At 45.4% G+C, this 15,309-nt stretch overlaps 1 pseudogene; it reads right to left on the bottom strand.

Moving 5' to 3' along the window:
- The window catches only part of LOC128049670 (liprin-alpha-1-like), a 33,563-nt pseudogene extending 23,124 nt beyond the window's left edge, over positions 1–10,439 (bottom strand).
- Between the last annotated feature and the right edge of the window lie 4,870 nt (positions 10,440–15,309).

The raw sequence follows: 15,309 nt of genomic DNA, 5'->3' as shown, positions 1-15,309 counted from the left end.
GTGGCAGAGCTTCCTGAAGACAAAACGTCGGACTATAAGACCGACTGGGGAGGGACAGCAGAGATGCTAGGGGAAAGAAAGCAATCCTTGAGAGGAAGATCACAGGTAGAAGGGCTCCCCCCTGGCGGCTGTTAGTGACCCTGCTCTGGGAGGGTCTGTGAGCACCCAACACTGCTGGCCACCCGAGACAAGAGGGCCCCTCAGCCGCTCACTCAGCTCCAGGCAATGCACCCAACAGCTGTGCCAACACAGGCCCACCCGACTCTCCATGCCCAGCCAGTGCCCACCAGCAGCGCGGGACAACACCGTTCCCACCAGATGGACGGAGTGGCTGGCTGGCTGGCAGTGGGGACAATGCTCCCAACAACGCCACATCCCTGGGACACGGCATCTCACCGGCAGGATCCTGGGGATGGCGAGCTGGGAGTGGGGCCCCGGGTCTGCACATGCCCCTCTGTGACTTCTTCAACAAGTAAAGAAGTCTTCAATAAAGACTTAAAACTGTGTTCATAACAGAGCTATTTTGGCCATCTCTTAAACAAGAATGGGATTTTTCAAGGTCTCTATCCTGCTAGGCTTTGAGTGGCTGACTGAACTTTGAGCAGCAGTGACTCGGAGCTGAAGAGTCCTGGGGACACACGGAACACAGGACAAAACTGGAGGGAAATTAATGTAGGGATGACGCAGAAGCGGGCACTGTCTGACACTCAGGGAGTGCTCCCATCTCAGATGGGCAGCACGACCCCCGCATCTGCGCTCCTGTGTGGACTAAGCAGCATGGGCAGGGACACAGAGGGACAGCATGGGAAAAGGCCCTCTCTGTGCCCGCCCCTCTGGGACACAGAACAGCACCTTAGAGAGCACAGCCACCCTCTGCGCCAGCTCAGCCTCCACCTCGGGCAGCATCTCCCTCTGCAGCATCTGCCGCAGCTTCTCCACCAGCTCCAGGTGCTCCTGCAACTGGCGGTTCTTATCCTCCATCTCCAAAGGGAGAGCAGAGGATCAAAATAGGCCAAATGGTGTAGCCACTGCCACTTTAAGTAAGCTGAGACAAAACCTAAATGCACGTGTCTACTGGATTAGTTCTGTTTAGGAAGCTGCGTCACAATAAATTTTCTCTCAGTGTTCCTGGGCTTGGTCTCAGTAAGCAGAACACCTCCTGCCAGAGTATTTGCTTTTCCTAGACATTCCCCAAAGAAGTCTTAAAAAAAAATTCTTATATATTAAAGAAGATCAGTTTTCTGTAGAATCTTATTCATTCTTATTGGCAAGTTAAGGGAAGAAAGGTTCAGTAGAGACCCTTCTTAAAACATCACTAGAATCATCATTTGAAGAGAACCCTACCGACCGTAGATGGCCATGGGCCTGTAAGCCAAAATATGGCTTTCATTTCCTCTGAAATACAGACCTGATTAGAGTGTGCCTGGTGAAATGCCAGTCAACTAACATTTGTAAATGCACGATTATTCTTTTAATAGATCTTCTTACTCTGAACAACTTTCAATGTAGAACATTTAGACAAATTCTTTTTTTTAGAAAAGAAAAAATAAATAACTTATCTAAAAGTTCAGGTTCCTGAGAGGTTATCATTTGCTTCTAAACAGCTTTCATATTTTTTCTCTGTGTGTATGACTCTATGTACATACATACACAAACAATACAATATGATTTAAAATCCTCAGAAAACAATAGCATATGATATGTAGTATTTTCTGATCTGCCTTTTACAGCCATTATTTTGTATATGCTCTTATATAGCATCCCACATCATACATTTCAATGGCTTTCTAGTATTTTGTTTTTGTGGTGCGGACAATGATACACTTTGGCACACACCAGACTGACTCACTTTGTTTTGGAGAAGCCAGATTTGGTTTTCCTGGTTAAGTCCTGATTATCTGAGACCACATGGGAACAGGAGCAAGTAAGTCTCACCAAACCACAGGAAGGATAAACCCTAATCAGACCAGAGCTCTAACCTTGCCTTTTGTCACAGTGACCCCAGTTTCCAACAGGCAGCCAGCTGCCATGAAGTTCCCTGCTGCTCTCTGCTGTTTTAGGAAAAATGCTAACAAGCCTACAGATTCAAGTCAAGTAAAACAAAAGAGTCAGGAGTGGAATTCCACAAAATAGTTAAACCAAGTCCCAAATAATTCAAACTTGTAAGTTGCAGTCACCCCCAATTTTTAAAAAAAAAAATGTATTTCCTTCCAGTACAGCTGATTTACCATGATGTACATCCACAGTTATTAATGCAATATTTTAGGGTCATAAGAACATTACACTGGGACTTGATTTCCAACGTGGTAGTCACAGGAAAAGGTCTTTACATTCCTTCCTGAGTAATTCATTACTATAAAAATCAGACACAGTTCAGTAAAGCCCATTACCTGTTGATGCATAGAATCCTTATTTGCAATTTCATTTTCAAGTTTATCACTAAGGTCGTGCACAGAGGTGGCTTTGTGCTGTGCAGTGAGGTAACATTCCTCAAGGCTAGTGATGCTCTTTTCCATGTCCTCCTACTGGGTCATGGCTTACATCTGGCATTGCAGAGGAGAAAAGGTAAGTCATTATCATGGAACACTCCGATACACTTAAGAGTAAAAAAAAGCTGGACTAAATCCTAAGTTTCAAATCAAACATAAAGTTAGCATCCTCAAAATGTATACTATCATGTAAGAAACAAATCACCAGTCTATGTTCGATGCAGGATACAGGATGCTTGGGGCTGGTGCACAGGGATGATCCAGAGAGATAATATGAGGTGGGAGGTGGGAGGGGATTCATGTTTGGGAACTCATGTACGCCCACGGTGGATTCATGTCAATGTATGGCAAAACCAATAGAGTATTGTAAAGTAAAATAAAGTAAAAAAAAAAAAAAAAAAAGTGCTAGACATGGCGGTTTTCTTGGACATAGGCCAAAACGTGCCTACCACAAATGTCACATCTGCCACGATTGGCACCAATCTGTCTTAACGTTCTGTCTGGCCACTCGGTTTACCAAGCTTCTTTTCTACATAATAAACCCAAACAGCAAACAAAAAGTATACTAAACTACCCTGTTATTGCAAGAATTCCAGGAGGGAAGATATCTGGCATGAAATCAGGACCTCTGTCTGCTACACCATACAGGCAGGCTTGACCCAGAACAGGGAGGGATCTTCAACAAACCCAACAGGGAGTTCGGAGGCTCATTTCCTCAGGTAAAAGTTGGGAAAATCGCATGCAATTTCCTCAAAATTAAAGTAAGAATATTAACAAGTGGAAACAGAAGTCAAAGTGTAACACAACTGTAAGCAGCCTTCTCAAGCAAGCCTAGTTTTAAAGCAGAGTTACACCACATGTATGAAATGCTCAAACCAGGACCAGAACTTGCTGCTGGTGCTATTCCTATCCTCCAGCTCAAAATCCATTTCAGGTCCCTCCCTGGTCACTAAGTAACCAATGTGGGCAAAATCTTAACGTTAAAAGTGAAAGGTCTTAAAAATGCTTTTTCCAGAATTCTCTACATATTAAACTCTGCCACCTAATCTCCAAAGAGTAGTGTGAATAGGTTATACAAACATGTGCAAATGTTTCTGTTTTGAGTTCTCACACAGAATTACTCACACCAAGCTACTAAACAAGTACACCTGCTGTACCACATGTTGGAGGGGTTCTGTCTGAGACAGTCTCATGGGGAAGGGTGGGGCATAGTGGGCACTATCTGTCTGCATACAAAGGAGAGGTGAGGCTCACAGGAGGAGGCCTGAACCCCAGCACTCTTCTGTTTTCACAGTTACCATTAGGTAGTTTCTCATAAGTCATGAAACCCACAGATATAACCACCAGAAACATCACGCTTTCACATGGTCACACAGCTCGGGCCTGAGGATCTGAGGGTGAGGAAATGACACTCGACTTGTCTGACCACTGATATCACTGTCACACATCCCTTCAAGGAGCGGAACCTCAGAAAACTAGAGAAGATGGCCAAGCAAACCTGCCTCAGCAGAGCCCACACAGCATGCTCCCATCTCTCCAAGAGAACGGGCTCCACAGACATCACCAGACTCACCTGAGTGAATCAGAAGGAAATTTCAGCATCATCAGGAACACATTCGACAGGCAGGTGGCGGGGGAGAGGGGATGAACCAGGAGACTGGAGTTGACATATATACAGTACCGATACTATGTATAAAGTCAACGAGTAAGGACATAGTATACAGCAGAGGGAAGTCTACTCGGTGCTCTCTGGTGAAGTAAATGGGCAGGAAATCTAAAAGAGAGGGACTATATATATATATATATATATATATATATATATATATAAATATATGACTGATTCACTTTGCTGTACAGCAGAAATTGACACAGCAGTGTAAAGCAACTGTACACCAATAAGTGAATGAATGGATGAATGAATTTTTAAAAAAGGAACACATTGGGCCCCCTAGGACTTGTAGAAATGAGGAGTCCACACCCAGAGTGCAGCACAACGCTAGGGCTGCACTCATGTTGGTCCACTGCCAACGGACCACCTGGACCAGGCCTCTTCTGCCCCAGAAACCTTGATGCAGAGGCAGGGAGGCAGCCAGTCATGGTCTCACCAGTGCTCTGCTCTTATTCACGCAGCCATCCCAAGGCTGAAATCACCAGGAGAACAAGGAACCCACATTCCACCTCAGAACAACAGACACAGCCGCTGTCACTCACTTCATGGACATCCCGATGCAGTTTCATGTTCACCTCCTCAGACTTGAGGAGGTCCTTCCTGGCCGTGTCCAGGTCCTCCTCCAGCTCCGTCACTTGGACAGAGAGGGCTGCCAGGCACTCCTTCATCTGGTTCTGCTCCTGTGACAGCTTGTCTACGAATTCCTGGAGCTCGATCACCTTAGCCAGGTCTTCCTCATGGCTTAGAGAGCCGTCAGAGGGTCTCTAAGGGGGAAAGGAAGCCTTAGACAGCCTTGTTTTGGGAGGGAGGGAACACAGCACTTCCAGGCAATTGGTGAGGTCAAAACTGCCTTCTGCACTCTGGGAGCTCACAGGAGCCTCACGGCCACTCAGACCTACATGGTGCACTGGTGAGAGGTCCCAACAGCCCCGCACAGACTGGATGGTAAGATGAGAACCAGACAGAGAGTGAGACCAAGGACTTGCCTTTCCATTGGCTCTTGGCATGTTTTCTTACTCATGATTTACATCAAGCACCCTGTCCATTAGTATCTTTTCCTGGTTATTCTCTTTAGGAATCATCTGCTAAAACCAAAAAAAATTGAATCAGAGTAAAGAAATTAGTAAAGACAGCAAAACTCCACCTGGAAAAACTCAACTCTAAAACTGAAAACATACCATAAAAAGAAAATACATGGTGATGCTATCCATCCTGAATACAACCAGGTGATTAGAGTCAGAATTTGTCTTCTACTGGACAAAGGGGTACTTAAGAGATCCTGCAGGTCTGAGCCACAAGTCTAGTTTACTAGTTATTAAAATAACCCAGGTGGGCTTGTCCTCAATCAGAAAGATAAATAACATCTGATGTCCACCACTACAGCCTTCATACTTTTTTAAAATGAAAGGATACAAATGACAAACCCTTAACCGAAATTACACGATGACTGATCAAACTTACCTCTTTATGTGTAGCACATAATTCTTCTTCTAACAAACTACACCTTTTGATTGCTACTCATAATCGCTCTCTCAACTGAAATAAAAGGGGTTGAGCCACCGTGTGTTGATGTGTGTATATATGTTAATGCACGTCTGACTGTATACTCACCCTAATACATGGCTACTGTAACAGAATACCTTTAATGTCTCATTGATCTTAACGTCAAGAAAATCTGCTTGTTAACAGTTTTAAATTCTAAGTTTGAGGGAACAAAATGTTATCCTAAATTAATTCTATTACCAAGTGTTTTAACTGCAAACTGATATACAGAATATAATAAATCTTGAGATATTTATGCCAACTAATACTTTTTAACTGGGGGCTTCCCAGGTGGCTCAGTGGTAAAGAATCCGCCTGCCATTGCAAGAGGCAGGTTCGATCCCTGGGTCGCGAAGATCCCCTGGCTTAGAAGATGGCCACCCACTCCAGTATTCCTGTCTAGGAAATCCCAAGAAGAGAGGAGCGTGGTGGGCTATAGTCCACAGGGTCACAAAGACTGGGACATGACTGAGCATACACATAGCCAACACTTTTTAACCATATAAAACTCTGACTTCTTATGGAAAAAAAATGTATTTACAAAAATTCAAGAAGCTCAAAAGTCAACTAGTTACATAAATACATGCCTCATCCACCTAACAAGGCAGCAAGTGTACAAATCCAGGACAGCCGGGTGGCTGGTACTTTCTCATCCAGGACCTTGTGGTGCTTGAACAGATTTCAGTGCCCTGAGCACCTCCACCTCACTGGTCATGCTGGCTGGGGACTGCACCTGCTGCTTGCCCGCCGTCATCCGGAGGGATGGCACGTACCAGGAAACCAGGCACTTCAGGTGCTCCAGCAGCAGGTGCAGGGCAGGGCCAAAGGAACACCTTCAACTTCATATTTGAATTCAGGGCAGATAACCCCTCTCAGCCTCATGCTGTAGCCAAAAACATGCTAAGGTACATTGGAATCCTGCCAGTTCAGTCTAAAGTTAGAGTGGCCTTTCCCAGTGGCCCAGTAGTTAAGACTCTACACTTCTGCATGGGTGATGAGTTTTAATCCCTGCTCGGGGAAGTAAGATCCCACAGAAAGTGTAGCTTGGATAAAAATGTAAGTTGAGAGAACTCCCCCCTCAAATGTACTAAAATTACATTAGCTCTCACCATAAATTTGAAGCAAGGTATGAGAACCCCGAACTGATCCACCCTGGTCTGCTCAGTGGGAAGATGCGAAAAGTGACTTGAAAATCAGAGAGAGTTTAAAGACATCAACACGGAGTCCAGTGGCGATCCCTGCGGGGCAAATGTCAACACGTAAGAATCCCCCTACTGACCCTGGTGTTGTTCCTTTCCACTTTCAGCACAGCTATTTCTTCTTCTCTTTTAAGAAGCTGCTTCTTGCATATATTTAATACTTCAGTAGGAGTTGGACATTCCTAGAAAACAGTTAAACATGTAACTAAATGCAAACACAAATTTAAAAGAGAGTGAGACTTTGAAGACTGACACTGACATGTCTCTCCAGGCTCCACACAAAGGATCTCCCTGCTCCTCCAGAGAAGAGGGGGTCCCCTGACACCAAGACCACACAGACCACCACAACTCAGACTGGCCTTAAGCCTCCACCTCGACCTGGCAGGCATGCAGCAGGGGAGAACCCGGAATCCAAGCCTGCCTTCTCAAGAACGTCCAGGGACATCTAAGAAACTTTCCTAAACATAAACCTAACAACCAAGTGGATAAAGAAATTCTTAAACAACACATAGACAAGTGACCTAGAACCACTGGGGAGAGTGAAGAAAAGAGGTAAGGTCTACAAGGCCACCAGGCTTTGGAGTGTTCCTCTGGGAAAAAGACTGATGGGACCCCAAGGCCATCTATTAGACTGACTCCACTGAAGTTACTCAGTTGTTCAATAAACTGGTTAAAATGTTAAATTTATGTTATATGTCCAGTTCAATTCAGTTGTTCAGTCGTGTCCGACTCTCTGCAACCACATTAATCGCAGCATGCCACACCTCCCTGTCCATCACTAACTCCCAGAGTTTACCCAAACTCATGTCAACAGTCAGTGATGCCATCCAGCCATCTCATCCTCTGTTGTCCCCTTCTCCTCCTGCCCCTAATCCTTCCCAGGATAAGGGTCTTTTCCAGTGAATCAACACTTCGCATGAGGTGGCCAAAGTATTGCAGCTTCAACTTCAACATCAGTCCTTCCAATGAACACCCAGGACTGATCTCCTTTAGGATCCAAGGGACTCTCAAGAGTCTTCTCCAACACCACAGTTCAAAAGCGTCAATAATTCAGTGCTCAGCTTTCCTCACAGTCCAACTCTCACATCCATACATGAGCACTGGAAAAACCATAGCCTTGACTAGACAGACCTTTGTTAGCAAAGTAATGTCTCTGCTTTTCAATATACTATCTAGGTTGGTCATAACTTTCCTTCCAAGGAGTAAGTGTCTTTTAATTTCATGGCTGCAATCACCATCTGCAGTGATTTTGGAACCCAAAAAAATACAGTCTGACACTGTTTCAACTGTTTCCCCATCTATTTGCCATGAAGTGATGGGACCGGATGCCATGATCTTAGTTTTCTAAATGTTGAGCTTTAAGCCAACTTTTTCACTCTCCTATCTCAGTTTCATCAAGAGGCTTTCTAGTTCCTCTTCATTCTCTGCCATAAGGATGGTGTCATCTTCATATCTGTTAGTTAGTTCAGTCACTCAGTCTTGTCTGACTCTTTGCGACACCATGAAGCGCAGCACGCCAGGCCTCCCTGTCCATCACCAACTCCCAGAGTTCACTCAGACTCGCATCCATCGAGTCAGTGATGCCATCCAGCCATCTCATCCTCGGTTGTCCCCTTCTCCTCCTGCCCCCAATCCCTCCCAGCATCAAAGTCTTTTCCAATGGGTCAACCCTTCGCATCAGGTGGCCAAAGTACTGGAGCTTCAGCTTTAGCATCACTCCTTCCAAAGAAATCCCAGAGTTGATCTCCTTCAGAATGGACTGGTTGGATCTCCTTGCAGTCCAAGGAACTCTCAAGAGTATTGTCCAACACCACAGTTCAAAAGCATCAATTCTTCAGTGCTCAGCCTTCTTCAGAGTCCAACTCTCACAGTCATACATGCCTACTTGAAAAACCTTATCTGAATATCTGAGGTTATTGATATATCTTCCATTAATCTTGATTCCAGCTTGTGCTTCTTCACAGTCCAACTCTCACAGTCATACATGACTACTTGAAAAACCATATCTGAATATCTGAGGTTATTGATATTTCTTCCATTAATCTTGATTCCAGCTTGTGCTTCTTCCAGTCCAGCTTTTCTCATGATGTACTCTGTGTATAAATTAAATAAGCAGGGTGACAATGTACAGCTTTGACATTCTCCTTTGCCTATTTGGAACCAGTGTGTTGTTTCACATCCAGTTCTAACTGTTGCTTCCTGACCTGCATACAAGTTTTTCAAGAGGCAGGTCAGGTGGTCTGGTATTCCCATCTCTTTCAGATTTTTCCAGTTTATTGTGATCCACATATTCAAAGGCTTTAGCATAATCAATAAAGCAGAAATAGATGTTTTTTTCTGGAACTCTCTTGCTTTTTGGATGATCTATTGGATGTTTGCAATTTGATCTCTGGTTCGTCTGCCCTTTCTAAAACCAGCTTGAACATCAGGAAGTTCACAGTTCATGTATTGCTGAAGCCTGGCTTGGAGGATTTGAGCATTACTTTACTTGCATGTGAAATGAGTGCAATTGTGTGGCAGTTTGAGCATTCTTTGGAATTGCCTTTCTTTGGGATTCGAATGAAAACTGACCTTTTCCAGTCCTGTGGCCACTGCTGAGTTTTCCAAATTTGCTGGCATATTGAGTGCAGCACTTTCACAGCATCATCTTTCAGGATTTGAAATAGCTCAACTGGAATTCCATCACCTCCACTAGCTTAGAATAGTGATGCTTTCTAAGGCCCACTTGACTTCGCATTCCAGGATGTCTGGCTCTAGATGAGTGATCACACCATCGTGATTATCTGGGTTGTGTATTTTACCACGATTTGCATGCACCTGGGGCCATCCACGTGGTGAACTTGCTCAAACTGAACCACTGAGTCTTTCATTCTTCTATTTTTCTTAGCACAGATTAAAAACAAAACAAAACAAAACATCCTGGGCTACATATCCCCTACTACACACTGAGTATTCAGCACCCAAAACAGTGCCCAGCACCTGTAAGAGGCATGTAGTAGATATTTGAAGCTATGAGGGTGTATGTTATACATGTAAGCAATAGGTACTCATCATTAAAATCTTGGACACACTGGTCTGTGCTTTGTAGGATAGAGAACATTAAGATGCTTAGCCTTACTGCTTCAAGGACTGACTCTCTAGCTCAATCCTCAATACCCTAGGCAGTGTTGCCCTTCTTGTGGGGCCTTTGCCTACCCTCCATGCAGCACCTGCACAACCTCGTACAAGGTCAACCTGCTGGGGTCGATCCTGCCCACTAAGGCCAAAATGCCCCGGCAGCCAGGGACCACAACCACGGAAACAAAATGAAACACAACCCCAATGCTTCATGGGGTGAGGACCAATCCGACCGGTCCAGCCCCCAGCTGCTCTCACCTCAGGCCACTCTGCTTCCAGGACTTGGGCCAAGGCCAAGTTCTTCCTCGTCTTGGCCTTTGCCTTGGGGTTGCAGCACTGAAAACGAGCTCACAGGCAGACTTTGCTGTGACCCATCCTCACGAATGGGGGCAGCCCTCCACTCAGGAGCAACTGCTGTTTCATGGTCTCATACATCAGCACCCGAGCTATCACCACCGATCGCACACTACGACAACCGCTATTCACACTACGACCACTGCTCTCACATACACCACTTTCACTTCTGATCTCCAAAGGACCGCTCTCATGTACCACTCTCACACACACCGCTCTCACACTATGACCACTGCTCTCACCCTATGACCACCAGCACCACTGTCTCAAGAAGAAATGGCACAAAGGCTCTGCCAGCAGCACATCTCCCAGGAGCCAGAAACCCAGAACCCACTCAGTCACAAGGGGCTCCGTGGTAACAGGGGGGCTGGGCTCAGGCCCACTGTCAAGGATGCAGAGGGGGAGGGGCTGCCAAAAAGACGGCAGCTGACTGTGGGTGTGGGAGAAGGAAAGCCGTACCCACAGCTCACGCCCACCATCAAACATGACCTTGCAAGATACTGGGTCACAGTCGAACTGAACAGTTTAAACTGCTTCAGAAACCACCACCGCTAGGAATGAGCACGTCTTCTAAGTGGGCTTCTTCCCCCTCCAACACCCAAACAAGCCTCCAGTGAGACTACTGAAGGGGCACCCCTGAACTCAAGGGTATCCCTAGAACCCACCCAGCTGAGGTGGACTCACCACGCTAGCTGCCCCTCACTCTCACCCTGAGCTCGGTCCTCCCTGACTGACTGTCTCACTCGAGCTCAACAAGGGCTTGACCAACCTCACTTCAGGCAGTTAGTGAACCCACAGTGGGTACAGGGGTTCATTCAACCTGCTGCAAACTCGCCCTCTTAACTTCGACCCTGGGCTGCCAGACGACTCTGCCCCATGGGGGCTGCATGGTGGAGGTTCAGGGGTGTTCCTGCCTTGAGCTGTGACAGCCAGTGCCTTCCAGACCCCACCAGGTGCTGCCCCACCCTCCACCCCCAAGTCTCCCACCCATCTCTTGGCCCCACTCCTACCCTCGTGGCTCTCCACTCGCCAGGGCACAGGCCACACCACCCCTGGATCAGCCAGGACCCCTGCTGTCACTTGAGGACCTCGGTCCCCAGGGTGCTTGGGGTTCTATATCCACCCATCTCAGCAATTACACACTCTGGGAGAGACAGAGTACAGTTTGGGGTCCCGCCCGCTGTTCACCCTGAACACATTCTCTTTCTTTGACATTATCTACTAGAGTTCGCTGAGATGTCTTTTTAAAATCTCAACTGTTGCTTTCAAAGAGACTGAAAAATCACTTGCTCAATTTTAAGAATAAAATCTTCATTTTCAACCTTAAAGTGAAACTGACTAAAAGCAGTCATTTTTCAAACTGAAACAAAACAAAACAAAACCCAAAAAACAAAGTCCACAATGTGATCATGTCACAGAATACACCCTCCCTCCTCAGCCTTCTCCTCCACCACCAGCAGCCTGTCATCGCAAGGCCTGGGCTGGCAGGGGCAGGGGAAGAGGGCAGACCAGCTCCTCTGTTTCCAGGCCATGTGGGCTGCTTGCTCCACCTTCTTCCCAAGTTCACGTGGCACTGAAACAGCCCAGGCAAGCTGGGGATTCTGATCAGAAACACAACCATGGGTACTAAGCAAGGACCCCTGGTTCTTGTTTTCCCTGGTATCAAATAAAGATGATCAATACAATTACTGTGACAGTTGCATGTGGCTTCAGATGACTTAAGACACCCAGGGCACCCCCACTTCCAGTGACAGATGTAAGCAGCTTGTAGGTCAGCCTACCAAGAGCTAGAAATACATTTTAAAAGAGGTCCTTAGGCAGCCACAATAAAAAATTTCAAATGAAATGGAAGCCCAGTCAGGGAGTTGGAGACTGAGAGGGCCACTCCTTCCCTCGGGGCATCTGAACAAAGCTCACTCTGTGAAGAAAAGGCAGAGAAAAAGTCAAGAGGAGGGGGCTGGCTAACACAGCTCTGGACCGTTCCTTGGGCTTGGAAGACAAAAATTCGCGCACAGGCCTGACAAGTCAGTCCGGATGTCAGAAAATGTACACAACACTCTGCCCAAATCAGCTGAGTGCTGAGTGTCAGTCACCTCATGGTGCTCAGGAGACAGATGGCGGGTCAGGACCTGTCAAGAAGGAGGGGCCCTGAGAGGCTCCCCAGGCTTCCAGACGGAGATTCTGGAAGGCTCCTCCCTGGGGTCAGGGGGAAGGTAGGTGAAGGCTGCTGAGACTGAGCTTACAAGGATCCTCCAGCCTCAAGGGCCTGAGGGACAGACAGCTCTGCATCAGAGGAAACTCTGGAGAAGACAGCATCACCAGAACCTCTAGAGTTTTCCAAACATAATGTCCAACATGCAATCAAAAAAACAAAAGAGGTTGTAACAACCAATAGGACCAAGAGAAAGAGAACTGAACCAGATCCAGAGGTATCAGATGTATATCAACATATCAGAGGTATGCTAGAGGCATCAGATGCAAACGTCACCTGTTCAAAAATATACTTGACAAAAGGAAAAAGTTCTGAGAACCAAAACTGATTCCAGAACTTTACAATAACAGTGACTGAATTTAAAAACTCAGTCTCTGGGCTTAATATCAAATTGGACGTAGCTGAAGAGAGGTTCAGTGAACTGAAGGATGGGTCAGTTAAAAATATATATATAAGAGGGAAAAAAGTATAGAATATATTGAAGGAGCTCCTTGTTAAACTACATTGTTAAAAACTATAAATGGGGACCCTCATGGAGAAACAGTGGAAACAGTGTCAGACTTTATTTTGGGGGGCTCCAAAATCACTGCAGATGGTGATTGCAGCCATGAAATTAAAAGACGCTTACTCCTTGGAAGAAAAGTTATGACCAAACTAGATAGCATATTCAAAAGCAGAGACATTACTTTGCGGACTAAGGTCTGCCTAGTCAAGGCTATGGTTTTTCCAGTAGTCATGTATGGATGTGAGAGTTGGTCAGTGAAGAAGGCTGAGCACCAGAGAATTGATGCTTTTGAACTGTGGTGTTAGACAAGACTCTTGAGAGTTCCTTGGACTGCAAGGAGATCCAACCAATTTATTCTGAAGGACATCAACCCTAGGATTTCTTTGGAAGGAATGATACTAAAGCTGAAACTCCAGTACTTTGGCCACCTCATGCGAAGAGTTGACTCATTGGAAAAGACTTTGATGCTGGGAGGGATTGGGTGCAGGAGGAGAAGGTGACGACTGAGGATGAGATGGCTGGATGGCATCACTGATTAAATGGATGCAAGTCTGAGTGAACTCTGGGAGTTGGTGATGAACAGGGAGGCCTGCTGCAATTCATGGTGTCGCAAAGTGTCAGACATGACTGAGTGACTCAACTGAACTGAACTGAACTGAACTCATGGTGGAGAATAGATAGAAAGGGGGAAAAACCCTCTCCAGGGGTTGAAACGAAAGAGCTTCTTAATGAAAGTGAAAGAGGAGAGTGGAAAAGCTGGCATAAGACTCATATTGAAAAAATGGAGATCATGGCATCCGGCCCCATCACTTCATGGCAAATAAACAGGGAAATAATGGAAACAGTGACAGACTTTGTTTTCTTGGGCTCCAAAATTACTGCAGATGGTGAAATTAAAAGATGCTTGCTCCTTAGAAGGAAAGCTAGACAGCTTATTAAAAAACAGACATTACTTTGCAGACAAAGGTTCATTTTGTCAAAGTTATGGTTTATCCAGTAGTCATGTATGGATGTGAGAGTTGGCCCATGAAGTAGGCTGAATGCCAAATAATCGATGCTAACTGCGGAGTTGGAGAAGACTCTTGAAAGCCCTGTAGACTGCTAGGAGACCCATCCAATCAATCCTAAAGCAAATCAGACCTGAATATTCACTGGAAAGACTGATGCTGAAGCTCTAAGAATTTGGCCACCTGATGCGAAGAACTGACTCATTGGAAAAGAACCTGATGCTGGGGAAGACTGAAGGCAGGAGGAGAAGGGGACGACAGAGAATGAGATGCTTGGATGGCATCACCGACTCAATGGACATGAGCTTGAGCAAGCTCCGGGAGTTGGTGATGGACAGAGAAGCCTGGCATGCTGCAGTCCATTTGATTGGGTTGCAATGGGTCAGACACTGAGTGACTGAACTGACTGACAGGGACAATGGCAAGAGTTGGTTCAAGAATCAGACCATTGACTCAAAAATGAAAACCACACATTGGTTTCAGTTTCTCTGCGGTGCCTAAGGCAAGAAGAAAATGTTCAAGCACTCAGAGGAAAAAGGGTGTGGCTTTTAATGGCACAACAACAGCAAGAGCTGACTTTTCAAGAACAAGGAAGTCAGAAGATAATGGACTGGCATCTGTAAAATGCTGAAAAACAAATAACCACCAACCTGGAATTCTATGCCCAAGAAAAGCACTCTTCAAAAGTGAAAGCAAAATAAGGACTTTTAGGGCAAATGGAAATGAGACCACTCATCACCCACAGACATGAACTAACAAAATATTGTGGAAAAGAAAAGTAGTCTCTGATGGAAATATAAAAAACTAGTAAAGACCAACAACGAGGTAACTGTGAGGGTAAATACTAACTTTACAAAACAATGATGTTAATGCCAAAAATATACCTAACAATTTAAAGTGTAACAGTGACAAAGAGGAAACAGTCGTGCCAAGGAAGCAGTAAAAGTACTAAGTTAGACTTGAATGTAAAACACACGCTGTATCTGCGAATGTATACCCAACAACCTGATAGGAGTACAGAACTAGAAAAACACTTCATACTTTTAAAAGAAGGCAAGAGAAAAGAACACAGAATAGGTGGGACAAACAGAAAACCAACAGTCACGTGGTATCTACACACTGAAATATCAGCATGATAAATAGAGCAAATACTCTCAAAAGATAAAGTGTCGAACTGATTACAATGAAAACTATACACTATTCACAGAGGTACAT

Source organism: Budorcas taxicolor, chromosome 6 (genome assembly GCF_023091745.1).
Source record: "Budorcas taxicolor isolate Tak-1 chromosome 6, Takin1.1, whole genome shotgun sequence".
Lineage (NCBI taxonomy): Eukaryota > Metazoa > Chordata > Mammalia > Artiodactyla > Bovidae > Budorcas > Budorcas taxicolor.
The sequence above is the reverse complement of the archived record's forward strand: the minus strand, read 5'-3'. Positions and strand labels throughout refer to the sequence as shown.